Raw genomic sequence first — 20,910 nt, 5'->3', positions numbered from 1 at the left:
AATGGTTTGCCTATTTAATGGGCTCCAGGCAGGCGTAATGATTTTACATAAAACTATAATGTATGTTATATGATCTGCATAACAGTCAAAAAAAATGCTAGCTATTTCAGTGAATGCACGCTGCCTTGTATAAAACTGCACTGATGTAGGTTCAAGTGCCATTTTAGCCCCAAGGAAAAAAAGGGGTTTTTCCCTCAGCTGAAGTCATAAACATGAACGAAATCACTGTGTTACAGCTGGGTCCTTCCCTTGCCTGGCTTTCTGCGCGTACCTATAGTTTGAAGAATGAACTCCTGCTGGTTGAACGAAGACCAAATGCTCCATAGCTTTTGGTTATACCAATTCACAGTCTCTGTAAATCATCACTGAGTGAGGCTATAACACCCTTCTTCTGTGGAGTGTTTATGGCCTTTATCCCATCATGCCTTTATACTTTAGCACCAGCTAAACATAAAAAAAAATTAAAAAAAAAAAAAAAAAAATCACTTCAGTTCTTACCTTCTCTGGCCCAGACATTCTAAATGGGTTTCCAAAGTTCATTTCAATCCTTAACGCAATGACCTGCAGCCAGCACCATGAGAGTAGTTCTCAACTTCGTTTTCAGAAAAATCTACAAAATAAAGCAGTATAAAATAAGTTCATTTTTTATTATACAGGTATCAAAATATCTGAGTAAAGTACTTATAATGCTTTTTGTTTTAAAAAGGCATAATTTAGGCAGCGTTTTCTGCATGATTTAATATCTTTGCGTAGTCTCTTCCGGTTTAGAGATGACCTTTAAAGGTCCCTTCCAACCCAAACTATTCTATGATTCTATGACAACTGCCTTGAATGGTTTGTAAAGATCATTTGTTTTATAGAGATGGCATCTTAAAATAAAAGATTAAATTAAATTATACTAGAAAGCTCAGGATATTATAAAGAAAAAATACAGGCTCAGTGGACTATTCATCAGTAATTTTTCATTACACAGTTTTCAATAAGGAAACAACATCAAGTGAATTCCTAATGCATGTACATTTTCGTAGTTACAGGACCAACAGCCACATTATTACGGCTTTAACAGGCAATATCAGACTAACAGTGTCATATTAGAGCACTGCACAGCCTCCTGTAGTTTAAAAAAAAAAAAAAAACAACCCATACAAGTTTAATTAACTTATTTTGATTTCCAGTATGTAAAATGCATGCAAGTCGAACAATGAACTAAAATAATGACCACTAAAAACCATAAGGTTTTGGGGGGAGTTTTTTGAGATCCTTTTCTGCAGAACACAACAAAGCTTTTTGCAAAATTCCTCAGTCTCTCCACAAATGTGAATACATTGCCACTACATTCACCTAACAGCACTTCTTAAAACCCTCAGTCCTTTTTGAAGCTGATTGGTGTTCTCTACACTTCAACAACCTTTTTTATGATTTATTCCACAATTAGTATGTATCTCAAATCTCACAGTGTACTTCAGAGAACCAAAGTTTCTCAAGCACAGTGAATGCTTGACATTAGCTTTCTCACAGGTAAAAAAAATAAGAAAAACCCTGTGAGATTATTTTTTGCTTAGAGCAAAATTTGCAGCTTATATATTTCTGCACTGAGTCTTATCAGTTGGAAAAAATGCATTATATCTTTCTCTTTCTACTTTAAATTAAAAAATGCTTTCAACATTATAATTTTAGATTGAAATAGAAAAACCTTGCAGAATAAAACATTCTGTTTGGTAACCACAACTAACCAACCCTGTAGCAGCCAAAGGAAGATTTATCAGTAATGTTCATAAGCGCTGATATAGACAGAATGAAATTATCATCATTGTGGTCTTTATTGATTATTATATCACACAATGTGACTTCAAGTGCGACACAAAATACCTTGAAAAATATTTCACCTCCAAGTGTTCATGTCAATAGCTAGGAGAAAAATTCTTTTTCTTGACCTTTTACCGCAAGCAAATCTTTCACATATTACATATTGATTTTGTGTATTTCGGAATACGGGTGATATATCTAAAACGATGAAAGCCTAAATGAGTTGTGATCGAAGATGCTTTCTTTTGATAAACAAGGATTAGCTGTAAAACCTTTGATACAAAAAATAAATCGCCTAAAGGAAGGAGGCAATCTGCAATAGCATACACAATTCAAGTTAAAGTGCATACGAAGATACGGGAAAATTTATCAGATTCACGTTGCATATGTAGAACTGTTCATTTTGCTGCTTCTGCTTCATTAACGTAGTAGTAAAAATGAGGGGGGAAACCTTTTACAGCATGCAAAGGGCATACACTGTTTCATGCTGGATGTTCAGTTTTTGTCTCACTGCATCAGTGGGTAAAACCTGTTTCAAAAGGAAGTTTAATTTTAGTGACGTCACCTGATTTTATGTAACTGGAGTAAAGTTTAATTTGTCCTACTGCTCTAGAAGTCTTTTATAGCTATACTATTGAACTACTCATTTGTCCAGGTTGTACACGTCAAATCAAGTATTATTTTATATCAGCAGAAATATGGCTTTATAGTCTGAAAACTAATAAAAAAGGAAAACCACGTAACAAATATAATGGAAATTAATTAAACCTTTATAAGAATAAAAATCAGGAAACTCATTTCCTATAGGAACTCCATAAGACAGGAATAAAATTTCGTGATGTGTTCTAGTTCACCCAGGCTTGACAATCCTCTCTTCCCTTAGCTTCCAAGTCTATTTTTATTATTTTACCCATATTGACAAAACTTTCATCCCTTCTCCTGCTGAAATCCAACCTTTTTTTTTTCTGCAGGGACTAAATTATCATCTGCAATGAGTTTTGTAAAAAGTGGTTCTTGAAAAACTATAGCGAAAACATTAGTCTCATGTTCTCCTGTGCCATAGACTTAGTTATGTCTGCACCATTTCCTTCTTTATGTTTTTTAGAATTTTGAAAGTTCTTCTCAAGAAGCCACTGATCTACTTTCTACATATAGTTGGAATAGTGCATCATTTTTTATGCCTGACATTCAGAGGGATATACTGAAAGCATATCCCCTAGTCAGCTATTCACATTGCTCAGGCAGAATACGCTAACATCCCTGGTGATCTCTCTTACCAGTTATACTTGTCAGTGATTTTGTGCCACCTGAAATGTAACAGATTACCTATTGTTTCTTTTCTTAGCAAAAACTGTCACTGTGATATGAAAAAAACTGGGCTTGTCCTACGAAATAGTGTTTTGCCTGACCTCTAGCCAAGAGAAAAACAAAAGGGAAATAGAATGAAGCAACTAAGCCTTTCTTTCACACTGTTGCACAAGTGCCTCTGGAATTTATATTTCTACCTAACACCAGTGCAAATTCCAAAACAAATCGAAGTGTACTGCTGGGGGAGGCAGGGGGGAGTTGTAAAAATTCAGACTTTTTAAATATCTCGGACATTTTGCTCTTTCTTGGATGGTAAACTCACAACTGGCAATTTCAATGAGGATCCCAAGAAAACACTTGCCAGACCTTTTCTTACTTTGTGCACAATAAAAATGCATTGTGTCTGATAACTCCATTCCTGGAAATAATTTTTTCCCAGCTCCTGCTGAAAACTGTTTCAATGCTGAGCTGTTGCCATTGGAAGCACAGTCTAGACAACGATAAAATTAGAAGCAAGCATTGTCATTTTTGGAAAGCACAAAGCAGTATCTAATCTAATCTTCTCATCTCAGCAAAGACTTTGCCTGTCTTGTCTACATTATCTAGTGACATTATAAAATGGTGGACAGGACCCTCTTTTCTTGAATTGAGTAGGAATCTGACAAGTGCAGCCCCAAAAGCAGATATGATGAAATATAAACACCTACCACCTATCAGAGAAGAAAAAAAAAAAAATCTTGACAACTGCAGTATTCACCACTGTACAAAATCTTTCCATTTTCCATAGCAATGTAGAAAACATGTCAGATTTAGCAACAATAATGATTAACTCAGCTGACTCCAGGGGAAAATAAAAAACATGCGATCCTACTGTATTTCAGAAACAAACAATAGCCAGTGTATATCACGACTACATTTTACTTTGAAATGTTTTTTACTCACCTTCTGAATGGCCTTGACCCCAATATTTTCCTAGATTAATTTAAAAATGTAGGATTAAATTACTTTTTTCCTGATTTTGGATAATGGCAAATTATTCACCACATCCTCAGGTAGGTTGTTCCCATGGCTAAGTTAACTAGTGACACAGCTATGAATGTGCTCCTGGGTTTCATTCCAAGTATATCTGTTGTCATGTTATGATTGTCGGAACATTTTATGCCTGCTTTTTCTACTAGATTGAAAAGCCATCAACTACTAGAGTATTATTTCCCTTATATGTGTTACCATTAACTAAAATTCATTTTTTGCTTGAATATGCAAATAATTCTTTAAATCTTTCACTACAAGTCAGTTATTGTGACTTCCAATTGCTTCTTCTGAATCCCTCCTAAACACTTTCTGTGATATTAGTGGGAAAGCAAAAACGTAAGCAGCATTACCGTGTAAGGACAGAGGCTGTGACTGCCTGAGATGCACACGTAGCAAACCTTCCATACCTTGTATCCTATACCTTATAACATATAACTGTGATAACTCAAGTCTAGCAATAGCATACAATTTTGTCAGTTATGTTTGTCTAAACTCAGCTGTGCATTATTAAGATAAACTTAGAAGCATACAGGTACAATGACCATTACTGGCATAGTGTTAAAATCATGACAAATGCTCCCAAATCCTTGACTTCTCCCAATCTGCAAAGGTTTGAGACCCCTCTGTTGGTCCATGTAATCCACACTCACAGCACAGGGGTTCGGCAGTGTTTTGCCTGGCACGTCTAGGTAGCCCACAGAATGATGTTCACCTCCACAGCAGTCAGTTCTCAGGTGCTAGGATCATCAATGCTGCAGCATCTTTTGCAGGTCGCACTTCTTAGTGTTAAAGTTACCTTTATATCTCTTTGGGTTTCTATGAGCTGTGCCCTTTTGTACTTCCCATTTCATGCAGACAGACTGTTCTTCATCCCTGCTGAGAGTCCGTTCCAAAACCAACCCAAAGATAACCAGTCACTCTGTCCTTGTCCTGCAGCTATCCTACTGGGAAGTAGCCTCCTAAAACCGACCCAGAGAGAATCAGCCACTTCACCCTCACTCTGCCTTAACTGCGCCATTATTGCATTGTTTATCCTATGGCCTTCTAAATGTTAAATCAGCAACTCACTAAATATGTTAATGATAAATCAGCAATTCAGTTACTACTTAATAGTTAAATACTAAGTCAGCAGTTCCGTTAGTATCTGTCTTGCCACAGAAATGCTAAATATATTTATAGTGGGTTGACAACTGATTATGAACCCCAGCCCAATGGTCCCCTTTTCCATTTCATGGGTCCATGACCCCTGCTGCGTTCAGTTGTCTTCTTACAATACCAAACCAATTTTTGGACTCTTACAGTTTGAAAGTCCCCAGTGTCACTTCCACATGTCCTTACACCAATATTCCCTGGTAATATCTTCCCTGCCTCCTTCCAGCATTGCATCTGGACTTCAAGTTCACCTGCCTTTTATCACTAACAGCTATTTGAAAATGTCTAAAAAAATCATTCTCTATAGTCTTCTACCTTCCTAACTTTCATACTTGCAAACTGCAAAAATTTATATGTTCTTCTTTAGGTACTTTATAAAATATTCTATATGCAGAGGATGTAAATCAAGTGCTTCGGTGTTTGGCAGAGTGAATATTAAAGTAAACATTCTTCAGGACTCCAATTATCATCACTTCAGATTTACTGACAGTATTAATCTGTGCTCACTGCAGTGATTTAACCAATGGTACGTGCTTTGTTTTTTGCAGATATTTGACCTTTGAAAGTTTCATGAAAGTGTAATGCCTTTGGCATTTGTGACCAAAAGCCGGGAGAACTGGTTCTCTTAAGTCTTCGCACTGCATCACTCAACCATGTGTGACTGTGACACTTCCACTACACTGGCTTATTCTGACCTACAATACTCCATGGTCATATAAGAAAATTTCTGTCTGTGAAGCTGTCTACATTTTGCAATGTTACAAAAATCACTTTAGCCACTATAATGTTCTTTGCAGTGAATGCCGGGTCAGCTTTTACTCTTTCTCTTAGGCAGTCCCAACTGGCTTGATCATGATTTTTCCTGATGACTTCCAAGGTTTAGGATACTTTCAGATATCCTTCATTTCATCATTTCAAGTGCCACTATCTTTTCTCACAATGCAGAGCACTTTTGCTTCTATTAATAAACTTAGATATAACAGAAAGTAGGTTTCATTAAATTTTAAAATCAGAATCACAGGATAATTTAGATTTGACTGGACCATTGGAGGTCATCCGGTTCTAGCCCCTGCTCAACATTATTTACAGCAGAGGAAGGAATTCAACTTAGCTATATTTATTGTACAAATACTTAGGATCTTGCATGTTGCATGCCATGTTTGGGCTTTGATAGTTTGAAAACTCTTTGAGGCTTTTAAATAAAAACCAAGTGAAGATATTTACACTGTATGCTCGTACTTATCTAAATATTTATTTTTTTTATCTGTAGGAAACATTAAAATAACATGACCGCAAAAGAGGTTCCATAATGTTTCCATAATGCCTAGCTGCACTTCATGCAGGGAGACTGTCTAGTAATTAAAATCTGTGGAACAATTTAAGCACAGAAAAAAATGAACCCGATTCACTTCCACACGCTCTTGGTAAAAAGTCCACTGATTTCAGCAGAGTTCATCCTTATTTATATCACAGAAATGTCAGAAACAACAGACCTACCAAATGTTTGCCCCAGAATTCCTCATATTTATCCATTAGGAAATTTGTGGGAAACTACAATTTCCAGCTGTACAATCCAACACCAGGCCTATGCTATTTCTTCCAAGTGTTAGTCATATGCAATTTTAGCATCCATTTGTCACCAAAGTTAACATTCATTATTTTAAAAATAACTTTCAGGTTAAGATCTTGTAAATTAGGAGTACTGAATACCTTCCTCACGCACTAGATTTTGATGATATTTTCCAGTTGTATGGAAAGAGTTTGTTGGTCAGATATGATTTCTCTGAACTCTCAAGATCCCAGCTTAGATACCCTACAAAAACCCAAATCATGTTCTATGCAATGTGTGTGCTTTTACATGTTACATATTATATTTGGATATAACATTCAAGAGTTGCATATCTTCGAGGTTTTCCAAGCAACTTCCATACAGCTTCAATTATACTCAGCAGGAGAGATCCAGACAGATTATACTCCTAAAACAACTATTGTTGTTTAAGGCACAGAAATACAGCAGTAAGATAAATCTTAACTTTTTGAGGTCTATGCTGCTCAAGAACATTGTTCTAAATTAAATATCTGGTTTAATGAAGACTCAAAGTGGCTCAAAAGAACAAATTAAGACGGTATAGTTACAGAGATATAGGGCTTTAAGTATTTCAAACCAATATCCAATTTTAAGATAATTATTTCCATTATGGTTATGCTATTTCAGAGATTACGTAACAGACTAGAAAGTACTTACGTTTTATCTTTGCTTTCTCTTGCTTTCCTAAAAACCAAAACATATATATCACGCTTCCTGTTTATCCATCATCATTTGTCAGTCCTTCATTCTCCCTGCAATAGCTTTTCAATTCACTGGACCGTTTCAACCAAATTTGATGAGGTTAAGGTTTCACAAATTTAACTTTCGACTTTGTGAACTCTAATGACTGAATAGAGAACTGCGACTAATTAGTGCCCTGACAGAAGAGAGCAGGGAGAATTCAAATTTTAGCTGGTCTGCTCATTTCACTCATCATCTGATTACTGCCCTTTAGCTGACCAGTCAACCATGAGTAGCTCCAAAGCTACCACGGCATGTGCTGCTCTTTGCCAGCCAAAAGCACAAAGAAAAGCAATTAGGGGACTAGTGGGAGACCAGACAGCTTTTTGAGGGAGGTTGCAATGCATAAAACTGTGGGCAACCAGTCATTAAGACTTATGGAAGGATTTTTTTTTTTGTTTTGTTTTAGTTTGTTTTTTAAAAAATAAATAAATATCAGAAATCTGAAATCTGTTTTTAGTATGTGGAAAACCAAATCATACCAAAATATCTCATCCATATATAATTTTTCCTCCTGTTTCCGCACCCCCCACCCACACTTCAGGAAATCTATGGGCTCAGTCACTATTTTTAGGAAGGTTAAATGCAGTGATTTTTAACTGTCTTGAGCTCATTTATTTGGGCATGCTAGTAAAGTTCATCAGGCAAAATATGCAAAATAGTAATTATATACTTTCACATGTAACTCTCAATTAACAGCAATCAGCTTCCTACAAGACTGCCCTTTTTATATATTCTAGTTGGGTTTTTTTGTCTTGACCTTTCAAAAAAAGGTACCACTATTCTGTTTGTGACCCTTTTCCATTCCATCTTTCAACTTTGTGTGATATACGATTGCTCCAACCATAGCAATATTTGTCTCCATCCCCTGCTGTACTGCCATAACATTCTTGTGATCTTCTTGGTTTCCTGAAGAGGTTATTTTTCATATGGCATCTGTAAAACACATTCTTAAAGCTGTTCTGCGTGTAATCTGCAATCAGCACTATAGGTACGATGACTGGAAATCAATAGAGAAATTTAAAGTCAAAGAAAATGGTCCTACAATGCAACGTCCCCAGAAAGATTTTGATTCTGATCCTACCAGCACAGTATAGTTTTGGCATATACTGACAGGTGTACCAGTGTGGTGGTTAAATCATAGCAAGTAAGACTGAAGTCAAGCCAATAGGTTTTAGATCACCAACTCAGCTTTAATATGGATTATTCTTGGATTCATCGATCATCTGATACCTCTTAATTCAGAAGAGATGTGTCTTTATAAAACATTAAAGGAGAGAGGACTGTGTTTCAAATCTCTATACCTAATAATCAGAATTATCCGGCCCAAACTTCACATCTCTGCTTTTCACGTGTTGCAGTGAAAGAAAACTGAACATGTCACATTGTTACATGTCTTATTTTAAAATCAAGACTACATTTCTAAATTTACAATGCTATGGCTTAAAAATCTTCCTCAGAATTTTCCACCAAGTTATGAGAAATTATGAGACTCAGGAAGTATTCATATTTCTAATGAACTACGAAAGTCTTTGTTACAGCTGTTCCCTCTTAAAACAGTTGCCTTCATAAAAATATCATTTCAATAAACTCCACAGAAAACTGCTACAAACAGTCAGTTGCTAAAATGTGACAGAATATTCATAACAGGATCAATACTTACTCCAGAAAAAGAAAATTTAAAATGCATACAATAGATTCATCTGTTCTCTGGGACTATTTATAACTTCCATTTTGCCTTTGCCAAGCAAAATTAGACTACTAATATGTATCTTCCACCTCTTTAGTAATGCCATTGTAAACTGAAAGATACATATCCATCTGAATGTTATATATTACTGCACAAATTAAAATATATGTGAGCTAAAACACCTGAAATATTTTGTCATCCTGATGTTTTCCTGTGCCATAGGCTAGAAACACTGAAATTAATTACATAACTAATAGATCATAGATACTTCCCGTTATAAACTTTTTTCCTCAGAAATACGTAACTGTCACCAAAGCTCTGGATAAACAGAAGTGGTCTTCATCCTTTGTGATGTGTTGCATCACAGCTGTTCATTGCATTTGCTTTATACAAAAAACACACATCTGCCAATTTCCAGATTGCATTTATTATAGGAAAAGCTTACCTAAGCAAGAAAAAAAAAAAAAAAAAAAAAAATCAGTGTTTCATGACACTGCTCTTATTTTTAGTTCATATTGCAAATGAAAAAAGCCCTTTGTGACTGCCTTCAGTCTGTTTGCGTTTCCTCTCTCCTCTCCTCCCTGCCTAATAATTTTGGAATTCATTGGCAAACTTCATTCATTTGAAAGAGCCCAAAGACATCAAAGAATTGGTTTCCTCTGATAATCAATGGCTGGGAAGAGAAGAGAAAGCAAAACTAGTACTCTCAAGGAAGGAAGGTAGGGAAAACTCAACCACCGCACATAGTTTCACAGAATCCAGATAACTGTTCAGGAGGCACACTAACCATCTGTACTGTACATACAACAACATGGCTTGCACAGTGCAACTTGGCCCAAGAGAGTATTCAGAAAATTAAGTGTCTTTACTGTGGAAATATCGTGGAACTCTGAAGAAATTTCAAACTATTATGCAAATGTCAATGTACAGCATCAGGTTCATATTGTACCTGAAAGAACAAGGAAGCTTTTGGAAAAGGTTTCAGTGTATTTTTTGCAAATTTTTTGTTAGAAAGGTGTGTTATTTCAAAGCATTTGAATGCTGCATCATGGAAAAAAGATTTGAGGCAATAAGAATACATATTAAAATCTCCTATTGTATACAGGACACACTACATTTAAGGATACACTGCCTCTATTCATTATCCTTTTTCCTTCGCTTTGTCTGCCTAGTCTTACACACATAATCATGCCTGGATTTTCTTATTTCACAGGAAATTATCTCCTGTCTTATTATCTCATACAGAACTGAACTAAGGTAACATGGAAAGCACAGAAAGCAACATCTGAGCTCTTCTTATTGAGTGTGCTAGCTATAGCTGTCATTTATTTCACTTTTTTTCAAAGGATACATTTGTTCTTTGTAGATTTTCATGAGTAACGAGAAAAATATCAATAATCTTTCTATCCAGATGGTGATGACAATAGAACAATTTAGCAGCATATCTTTCTCTTTCTTTAGGAGACTGTGTGATTTTATAAAACAATGTTTTGGAAGGAGCTTAACCACAGGTAATTCTTAACTGAAACGTATAATAAAAATACATGTGCTTGCAGCCAAGTTCGTAGAAACACCATACAGGTTTTTTTGACTTCTTGTAAGTTTACCAGTAGTCTTACTAAAGAGAATGTCATTAGGGAAGGAGTTGCAGTTTTATATATATACAAAGAAGGGCTACAGAAATGTACTGGAAATGAAGAGGTAATAAACAAGCAAGTTTTCCATAAAAATAAATAACACACAGAAATATGTCTAATTTCCTGGAAACACTAATTGCTTTAACAGCAGTTCTGCATATTGCTCTACACGTATCTTTCACTCAGTATAAGAATCCCTTAAAACCTACATCGTAATACTTATGTAATGATATAGACTTTGACTGTGCATTTTGATTAACTCCTTTAGACATCTCATATACATATGACATTTCCAATGATTTAATCAGGATTTTGACTGCAGCCAGGTAAATTGATTATGTCTATAGTGATCTGAATTCATCCTAAGGAAAAAAAATTTGCCTCATAAGCTGTGGTCTCCTGTTAGTCTCCTTTTTCAGCTTCTAATACATGAATACAAAGATTATACCTAGTTTTAAAAACCTAATTATTGCAAATATCTTGCAAATAGAAGATATATATTACCATGTTCAACAACTCACATAGTGTTGGGAAAATACAATAGAATATTATTTTAATTCAGCTTATGTAGTTAGAAGTAGAAAACTATGTAGCTACGTTCAAAGAAGCTCCTGCAAATTCATATACTGTTTTAATGGAATATTCCACCGCATATAGTTCAGCAACATGTTTCAGCAGACACTGTGAACCACTGTAACCACCTAGAAACATTATGCAAGAAGAATAGTTGAATTCTGCACAGTCCTTAATATCATGTAGCTCATTGTAGCAGGAGCAATGTCTGTTTCTAGGACAGCTATGTATCCTCTTTTTTCTCATTAAGGTAGCTCTGAACAGCTGAGGATCCAACTTGGGCTGTGAACATGCTAATAAATATTTGATTCAGCCTTATGCACCTTCAGATATAAAGCCAAGAATTAACAGTGCAAACACTTTAAAGTAGCTAAGGCTTTAAAAAAAAAAAAATCTCATTTTCTTTTCCATTAAATCTTCTATTTCACTAATACTAACAAACCCAAAGATGTCCAATTAGTAGCAGAAAATAAACATGAGAAATTAAAAGTTTCTCTTTGCATCAGAATATTGAATAAGTTGCATTCACATTTACAAACCTATTTAAGCTTTCAGGACTACTCGGCATGGCTCCATTTTGTCATGAGTGGGCTTTTTTCCATGACAAAAGTATCACACATTCAGCATCTTCCCTAGTTACCTGCCGTGCTATAAAAAATTGCTGAACTAAGCTATGTACATTTAGAACATATAAAAGAGCCAATCAACAAAAGCAAACCACAAAAGAGAAGTGTAAGGAAAGAGGAGATCGTAACTTTAATAATGAAGTAGATTTCTTTACTTAAGAAGTCATTCTCCTTCATAATACTCCACTCATAAAAACGGGATTTAAAACACTACTACTGACACTATTAATGGGTAAGGATAAAAATGTTATATCCAAAGCATTCCTTTTACTGTGACTCAGGTTTATGGAGAAATAAAAAGTCTAATAATCTCATCCATTAACTCTTTTCTGTATCGGTTTTTTAAATACTGTTGAAAATGAAAACTGTAACTCTAGTGAGCAAAGTCACATTGTGCTACAGCTCAGCAACTGAAGAAAGGCATTGTACAAGATTTTGAAGACTGTAGAATACCATGGCAAAAAGAAGAATGAGCTTGCCATATGTGTAGCTTGGGGTAACTGCCTGAAAACAAGAGATACATGGTTATCTGAGCATCAGGGCAGCAGGCATCAGTAATAAGGTACAAAATGTTATCCTAAAGGGAGTGATCAAAACATCACTGTTTGGAAATGGTGTAATTCCTTGTGACATCTGTGCTAAAATTACGTTACCATGGTACAATATACACTAGATTTGATTTAATACCTTCAAATGCATTTCACATAAGAAAGGTTCAAAGTCTCAGCGAGACAATTTTGCCTGGTGCTGTCAAGGTCCCTTTCTTTTTGAGGAACCAGAATAATTGTGAGAATGTTTCCCTTCATTAAATTCTGCTGTATTTTCTTAGAAAAGCTGAGTGCCAACAACAAAATTAGTGGCATATGGTAACAATGTTTTTATCTGCATATTCCTTTTTTCTGCTCTTGGCCTCTTGCTTTCCATTTTATTATCCACGTGCTCTCAGTGAACAAAGTGATCCATCAGCACTGTTTTAAACTGGTGAAATGACACTCAGAGTTACCCAAGATGAAATCAGAACAGCTTTTCATCCATTTGTTTGTTACCTTCTTGTCTTGCCAGCAGTGCAGTTAGACAGACATAAAGATTTATACTGAAATCAAAATAAAAATCACTTTTCAAGATGTTAAATTATGGGATGGCAGCTGACAAGAGAAATCATTAAATGCTACCTGTGCTCTATTATTCATCAATTTCCAAACGCATGTACCCAGTCATCATTCAAATACTTCTGCAGTGAAACTTACAATGCTTTCTTCACCGCAAATCCAGGTGACATTCATGGGACAAGATCACTGTCTCACTGGGAACAGAATGGAAACGCTGACTTCACTCACATATTGCTGGCTTCTGTTTTGCTCTGCCCTGTGACCTACTGCCTAATCTTCCAGAGCACAGGGCCGTTGCCTGTGCACTAGAAAGAAGCCATCAGCAATGACTCTCAGATTTAAGAATGCTGCAAATACCATTCACACTTCAACAGTGAAGAAAGAAACGCTGTAAAACCAGGCAGCTCTCCAGCTTAGCCGTAGCCTATAACAAGGCCATTTCACCACCCTTCCTTTTGAGAGCACAAAAATATGTTCATCATGAGTTTGCTAAAACATTGTTTAAACTTTAAGAAACTACAAAGTTGTCCATAAATATAGTCTTTTTCAAAAAGACAGTCATATCCCACTAAATGGTTTTATGTTTTTCAAGTCCATTTCAAGAACAGATAAATCAGTTGATCATGAAATTACAAAAGAAAATTCCCATTTTGACACCTACTAAGGATATTGTGCTGGCAGAATATATCAGGAAAGCAGAGCCAATTAGCCAATGGAGACATTCTCAAGCAGTACACAGAAAGCAGCAGAATATTGCCAACTACTCTAACTGCTGTAAACCCAACAGTTGCCTTTGTGCTAACCTTTAAACACACACTTCTGAGGCATACCTGGTATCGAGCAGCCTCTGTGCCCTTACTAGTGCAGAAACAGCAACAGTAGTCACAATTAGAGGTGCTAAACAAGCAGCTTTATGTAGTCCTCCTGTCAATCTTTGTAAGCTGTTAATACTGAGCAATAAATGTGCTTATAAAATATGCACATGACGAAGTCAAGCACATGAAAAGTACATACATGAAGAAGAAAATTAATGATACCAAGGATATGAAAAAATGTAATCTCAGGTTCATATATTTTCAATAAGCCTGTCTTGTAGCGTATTGCAGTTCCCCTCTTGGTAATTACTGTCCTATAGGCATCTGTTTCACTGCAGAAAAATGCATAAACCATGAAAAGATTAAATGTAATTATCATTATTTCCATTTCTGGGGCAAGGCCTTTTCATAAATAATTATGTCGTAGTGTAAAACTGGAGGCTTTATACAGTTGCCCTATCATTCATAATAAGGAGTAGGATAATAAGCCACAAGCCAAACCTTCACATGCTTGTTAGATAGAGAAGGCTAATGAGGACTTTAACCAGAAATGCCACTAAGCATCATGCTTACTGAGGTAAAGCACTGATGATATTGAGGCATACATTGTCTTCCAAATCTACAAATGGCACGATGCTGACAAATTTACTTTATATAAAACCGTATGGCCTTCAAATGAAGTTAGAGGGATTTACTTATGTGTGTCAGGCCTTCACATTAAAGTCACTTCCATCTACGCACTCACCATCAAGAAACAGCCTGATTTTCTTCTCACCCTGTTCTCAACTACATTAATGTTGTGCAATTCAAGGTAGTATCTTCAATGTAAAACTACTGTAATCGAGACCTCTGCCAATGTGACAAAGAGCCATCTCTACATGAAAGTCAGAAAGACCTTTCTCCTCAGCTGGAAGGGGTTAATGAACTGACTCACTGACAAGATGCTGACTCAGAGCAGCCAATGGCATCAGCTCCCATCTCCTGCTCATTAAATTTTCAGAAGGAATAATTTCAGATGGAATGGCCTTTTCCTGTACTTTATGATTGAAGAAGCTGCCTGCAAATACCTGAAAGCCTGTCTTTTCATATCTCCCTTTGAAAAGCTACTTTTTGTTCTAGCATCCTCAAAAACAATACATAAACCAGCTGACCGGGTGGTGTCTTGAGAACACCGTTTCCCATACTGACAAAATTACATCAGTCTCCCATTTCTTCATCTTCCTTTGTCCACCTGCTGACTCTCATCATCTTCTTCAACATAAAGGCTATATAACATGTCTCCTTCTCTATTTCTAATTCTGTATAAAATGTAGACCATGCCAGTAGCTCATGGGTACTGCTCCTATGCAAATAATATGCATTAATAATAGTAAAGTCATGGCTGAGGTTAAATCTCTTTGTATATTTTAAGAATATTTCACTGATTTGTGAAGATAAATATTTATACCCATGTTGAAGAACAAAAAGAGAAAGAATTGTTCCAGCATCTAATGGTTCTCAAGGACAAGTAATAGTTTAAAAAAACTATACCCAAGAACCACAAGTAAAATATTCCTAGTTTCAGTTTAACCTTAAGGACTGTTTGTTGTTTTAAGAACTGAAACACTTATCAAGAAAAAGTCTATCCAAAAAGCCCTTTTTTTTTTTTTAGAAGGACTGTTTATTTTCCAAACTTGTTCATTCTCTAAACTATGGTCTGTATTCAGTTAATATCTGCAAGCTTAATTTGCAGCTATTCTTAGAAGCAGAAGGGACTTACTAAAAAATGGAATAGAAAAAATACTAAACATCTCTTTTGGGAGGCAAATTCCCCATTACAGCAACATTCTCAATAGATATTTGTGAGCAGATTGTGAGTTCTGTATAAAAGAAAGCTTGACGTGACAAAAGGATATCGTTGAAGGCTTTTCGAAGTATTTTAAGTTTCAGCTTTGCTTTTCATTCTGCATGATTTGGCCGATTTTGTTTTGCATGATTTGGCTGAAATGCATTCAGCACTCAAAAATCTACTTTTTTTTTTTTTTTTTTTAAGTCATTGACAAAACACTAAAACAATCAAAACATATACTGACCAAAAACGGAAGAACCAAAAGAGAAACCTGAATCTCTGCCTAGTTGAGAATGTGAGAGGTTCTCAACCATGAGACACAGCACTAGAAGGGACAGTAAACTGTAATTGTCTGCTGCTAAACAGCCCAAATTATGTTTTCCATGAAGTGTAATAAAAGCTTTTAGAATTATTCCACCTTCATGTCCTGAGTGTGATTGACCAATGGTGAAAACAATCTTGCGTGGTTTATTCTAGCAGACGAAAATATCGGCATACATACTTTCTTTGTCAAGCTGCTTCTGGCAATTTCTTTTATTCTCTTTTAAAAGAGAACTTGTTTTATTGACAACAGCATGCTCTGCAAGAACAGTGGAGGGGAAGTGCCTCTGTCTCTCCTCAGAGAGCAAATCCCAAGAAATTCTCTTCTTCCTCCCACAACTGAACAAAGGTTTCCAAGAAAGATGATACCTTAAATCAACCAATTTCTTGGTATACAAGTTCCATGTAGTCTGAAGCAATGTTTTCTGCAGCTCAGCAACTTGGCCACATGTAGGTCCAGAAGAAGTGTTGGAGCAAAGAAGGATCATAAGTAAACATGAACTAACAGAGAAAGAAGAACCACCAGACAAAGACCAAAACAAGTTGATATCCTGTTTGTCACAACAGTAGCTGATGAAGGACATTCTCTTCCTATGCTATTTCCTAGTAGTCTGAGATTGGCTGGGATTTCAACAAGGGTGCTAAACAGATAAAAATTCTGGAATAGATTAGAAGTCCCAGTTTTTCAAAGACTGGGAATCCCTTTGTAGGATCCAGCTGGGATCCTCACCATGGGTCACTTTTGTTACTGATCGATCGCTTGTTAAGAACACCTAATCCCTTCTCATTTCTATTAATCTCTAGTCCTTATTTGAAGAGAACTCTCTAGGTAGGTTCTCATTTCTCTTTATATTGCCAAAAGTCTTATTAGCTTTTAGCAGGATATAATTTTCTGCTTAAAGTGTTACAACAGTAGGCATTCTAGACAGGCATGGGAAACCAATAAACCCAATTGTCAGGCAGGGAAGGTTAAGGAGAAGACAATTTAAGATCAGTTACTGTCTTGCAAATTCTATTTCCTGCCCTGGATGAGAATGAACAGGAACTGGATATTCTTGTGGCTTTCAGACTGCCTTCAGGGTAGTGCCCTAGAGCTCACAGGGAGCAATTGTTGTAGCTTTGTTGCTGTGCTGTGAACACAGCTGAAGTCAGCAGCAGCTCAAGTCCTCTGATGAATGAGAGAGAAAGGCAATTTAAAAATTATGAAATCTGCAGTCACAATTACCACAAAGCAACAAATGTAAATTTTTTTTTAAAAGAGATTCTTGGATTAAATAATGTTGTCCACTAATGTCGCCTTGTTCACTCTGCTATGCTTTGTAATTTAGTAAACTAGCACCAATGTCATATCTGAAGTGCATTTCACATGCTGTTAGGCATAATAATGCATATGGTATGCTTCATTTAAACAATCAGATACACCTATTACTAGTCATTTATTTTACCGTTTGTTATTGATTTCTTTTTATTTCACTGGCTGAGATAAATTAATCCGGCTGACAATTTTCTTGCGAGATCATCAATTAGAAATTTTCGGTCAAGCAGCACGTATTAGATGGTTTTCATTGAAACAACACTTTCAGTAAAAGCATTTGATATTTTCTAAAAAAAAAATCCATCCAGTATCACAGATTCACAGATATAGAGTTGTGCAAGCTCAGAGAAGTTAGAGCTGAACACCATAGAGCAATAAGAGAACCAAGTGCTGCACAGATCACATTGAGCTGAACTTTCTCTTACTTCTCTTCTATTTGCCTGATCACACTTTATATCCCAATATCCTTTGCCTTTGATTCATCCCACCCCTGCAATCTGTAGTTATTATGTTGAAAGCTATCTATCAAGACAACTAGAATCTTACCGACGTACAGAAAAAAAGTGCTAAGCAAGTAAATCCCTGACCCTCAATAGGGAGTCCCAAGGCAGAATAATAACAGAAAACTAGAGATTACATTTTGCTAAAGGTTGTTCAGAGGCTTAGTAAAAGTTCATACCCATTCCTAGACTTATTCAATTTTGTTATTTTGACCAAGGCCCCTTAAAATCAGTTTCTCTAGTGGAAATAGTTCAAGAATTTCTCACACAAAGTTCCTATGTCTATCTGAAATAAAAACAATCCTTATAGAATGCAAAAAAAACATTTTAGGGAGCTCAAACTGAAGACTCTAAACAACTTCACTCCATCTCAATCTAATGTGGACTGAATGTAGATAACTGCAGACACCACTGAGCACAAATATCCCCCAGTACAATTTCTTCAAGCACTGAAAAATCCCCACAGCAGCAAATCTACCTTCCCATAATGTATATCAAACCTTATTTCTCTCTTCCCGTTCCCCTAGTTCATTTCCCATGCTTCCTTCACATTTACATCATCTCTTGGCTCTTTATCTATTTCCTATTTTCTTGCCTTTCTTCTTACTCCAGTCACCATTATGATATCAGTTAGAAGAGGTGGATATTAAGACTTCTGGCTCTCATGTGTCCTCACCTTATGGCATTGGTTCATTCCTGGGTTCAGGCTAGGTATTAATTAGTCTCACACTAAAAATATTAACTGCAATCAAATTCCTGAAAACCTGAGTTTACAAGGTAAAGAGAAAATAACCTTTGTCTGTATTTCCATAAAGTGTGTGAGAATTTTTAAATTTGTTACATTAAAAACAGACCTTGGTTTCAATCACTGCATTGGAGAGAGACTATTTTAACGTGACTAAACATTTGATTCATATTTTGGTCATATTGGAACTGTATTCAGGATGTCTGTACTTGCGGTCTACCTCCCATGGATTAATGACTCCACCAGATAGTCCAAAACAAAGAGCTCTAAGTCAAACTGAGCGATAATGGCAAACTTCAGATCCAATACTGAACTATGTCATACTACTGATGGTGGACATCTAAAGTCAGTGTGCCAGTTAACAGTTATTCCTAGTTAAAAGGAGAAGCAAAGTATGCATGTATTCTTAAACATGTGCATGTATGTGCAAACCTGCAAATGTATGACTGTGGAAGATTAGCTACCTGGCCACAACAGAAAATATTCTTTCTACCTTGCAATAAATAACAAAGATAGATTATTTCAGAATAATGTTTGGCTCTGTCAGTAATCCATATCATAAGTCTATGAAATCTTTCATCTATTAAAAACTTGCTTAATAATCTTGTCATCTACTTCAATGCTTATTAATTGAATGGAAAAGTCTCTGAGCCACAGGACACACGAGATATCTGATTTCTTTCTGCATTATGCATACACAGAAGCAGCTGAGAGCTGCAAATTTTCCTATTAGAGGACTCTAATGGGCTATTTAAAGAGACACAGTTAGGGCTGACACCTGTAAAATGAAACTACGGCTTCCTTAAAAACTGTCCCACATGTTAAAGTATGCCAGCACAACTTCCAAAGTGCTATAGACACGCTTTAATTCTATGTTACAAACACTCCTAATTTAGAGTGAGATGAAAGCAAATTCCTTTTATACATGGGCCCACAGATTTATTCAGTTTTCAAGGTGTTGGAAAAACAGAACAGAGCGCAATAGAATGTTTTAGTTTTGCATTTCCTTTTTAGTTCAGATCAACTTTAAAATGTCACAAAGGAGTGAAAAGAGATTAGAGAATAAAAGTAAGCAGAATGAGCAAGAGGAATCAGCTGAAAAAACCCTGAAAAGATGAGTAAAGCTTTTCATTTTGAAAATGAGTCAAAACCATATATTTATAATAGCCCTATTGATACAATATTACATTGGGGAGAACAATAACATGAGACAACATCAATAAAAATGTAATAGTGGTTCATATCCAAAGGAACTTATTAAATTAGGGCAAAATCTCATAGTCACTGAAGGCAGTAGGAACTTTCCCTTGATAGATCTCAATATAGCCAAGATGACATCTTTGTCATCACCCCAAGTAGATTATCCTTTTACAAGGACATTTTCTGTTTTGTAGTAGAAACATCATCAAAAATGTTACCTAAAAACAAATGAGAAAGCACAAAATTAAGACAAAATATAATGAAATAGCAAGAGTTTGGGGGAAAATTAAAAACTTGTACAGGAGAGAAAATAAAGAGTAGACAGAAGTGACCATTTTTGTTTAGTAAAACATTGCCAGATTGCTACCTAACATCTATTAATAATAGAGACAACTGCAAGGAATTTAATTACAGCATAAGAGATTAAGACGATGAGTGTAATACATCGGCAAAGGAAAATTAACACTGTTTAGGCACCAGTAAAGCTTTCTGCCAAAATGTGAAGACTGAACCATTTAAGGTAAGTATGGATGAAAGCTAAAATCCAATACTGCTTATAATCAAAATTTATACAGTATTTTTTGTCCTGAGATAGACACAGTCTGTTGCCTACCAAGGATATCTTTTCAGTATATCATACCATCTAAAAGATGCAGACAAATATTCAATTCCTGCTTCAGGAACTATTGAACAGGTACTAAGATACCAACATATCGGTACAATAATTATCACATCCTCTGTCAGAAGCTTCATTCCTCAGTATTTTATTCATTCGCATATTGGGCTTCTTTTTTACTCCTGTCAGTATATTTCTAACAGTAAGTTTAAAAAAGACCTCTATGTAATATATAAAGATGCTTATGCCTTCATGTATTTCTGTAGATATGACAAAAGCAATTAAAAAACCTACTTAAATTAGAGAAT

At 35.7% G+C, this 20,910-nt stretch overlaps 1 long non-coding RNA gene across 1 annotated transcript in view; it reads right to left on the bottom strand.

Moving 5' to 3' along the window:
- LOC127022065 (uncharacterized) overlaps positions 1–20,910 on the bottom strand; it is a 183,911-nt gene that overhangs the window by 18,767 nt on the left and 144,234 nt on the right. Inside the window, exon 4 of the long non-coding RNA XR_007767291.1 lies at positions 499–610. This is a non-coding gene — a long non-coding RNA (uncharacterized LOC127022065). The remainder of the gene's footprint in view (positions 1–498; positions 611–20,910) is intronic.

Source organism: Gymnogyps californianus, chromosome 14 (assembly GCF_018139145.2).
Source record: "Gymnogyps californianus isolate 813 chromosome 14, ASM1813914v2, whole genome shotgun sequence".
Taxonomy (NCBI): domain Eukaryota; kingdom Metazoa; phylum Chordata; class Aves; order Accipitriformes; family Cathartidae; genus Gymnogyps; species Gymnogyps californianus.
Note: the sequence above shows the minus strand (reverse complement) of the source record. Positions and strands in the feature narration are given on the sequence as shown.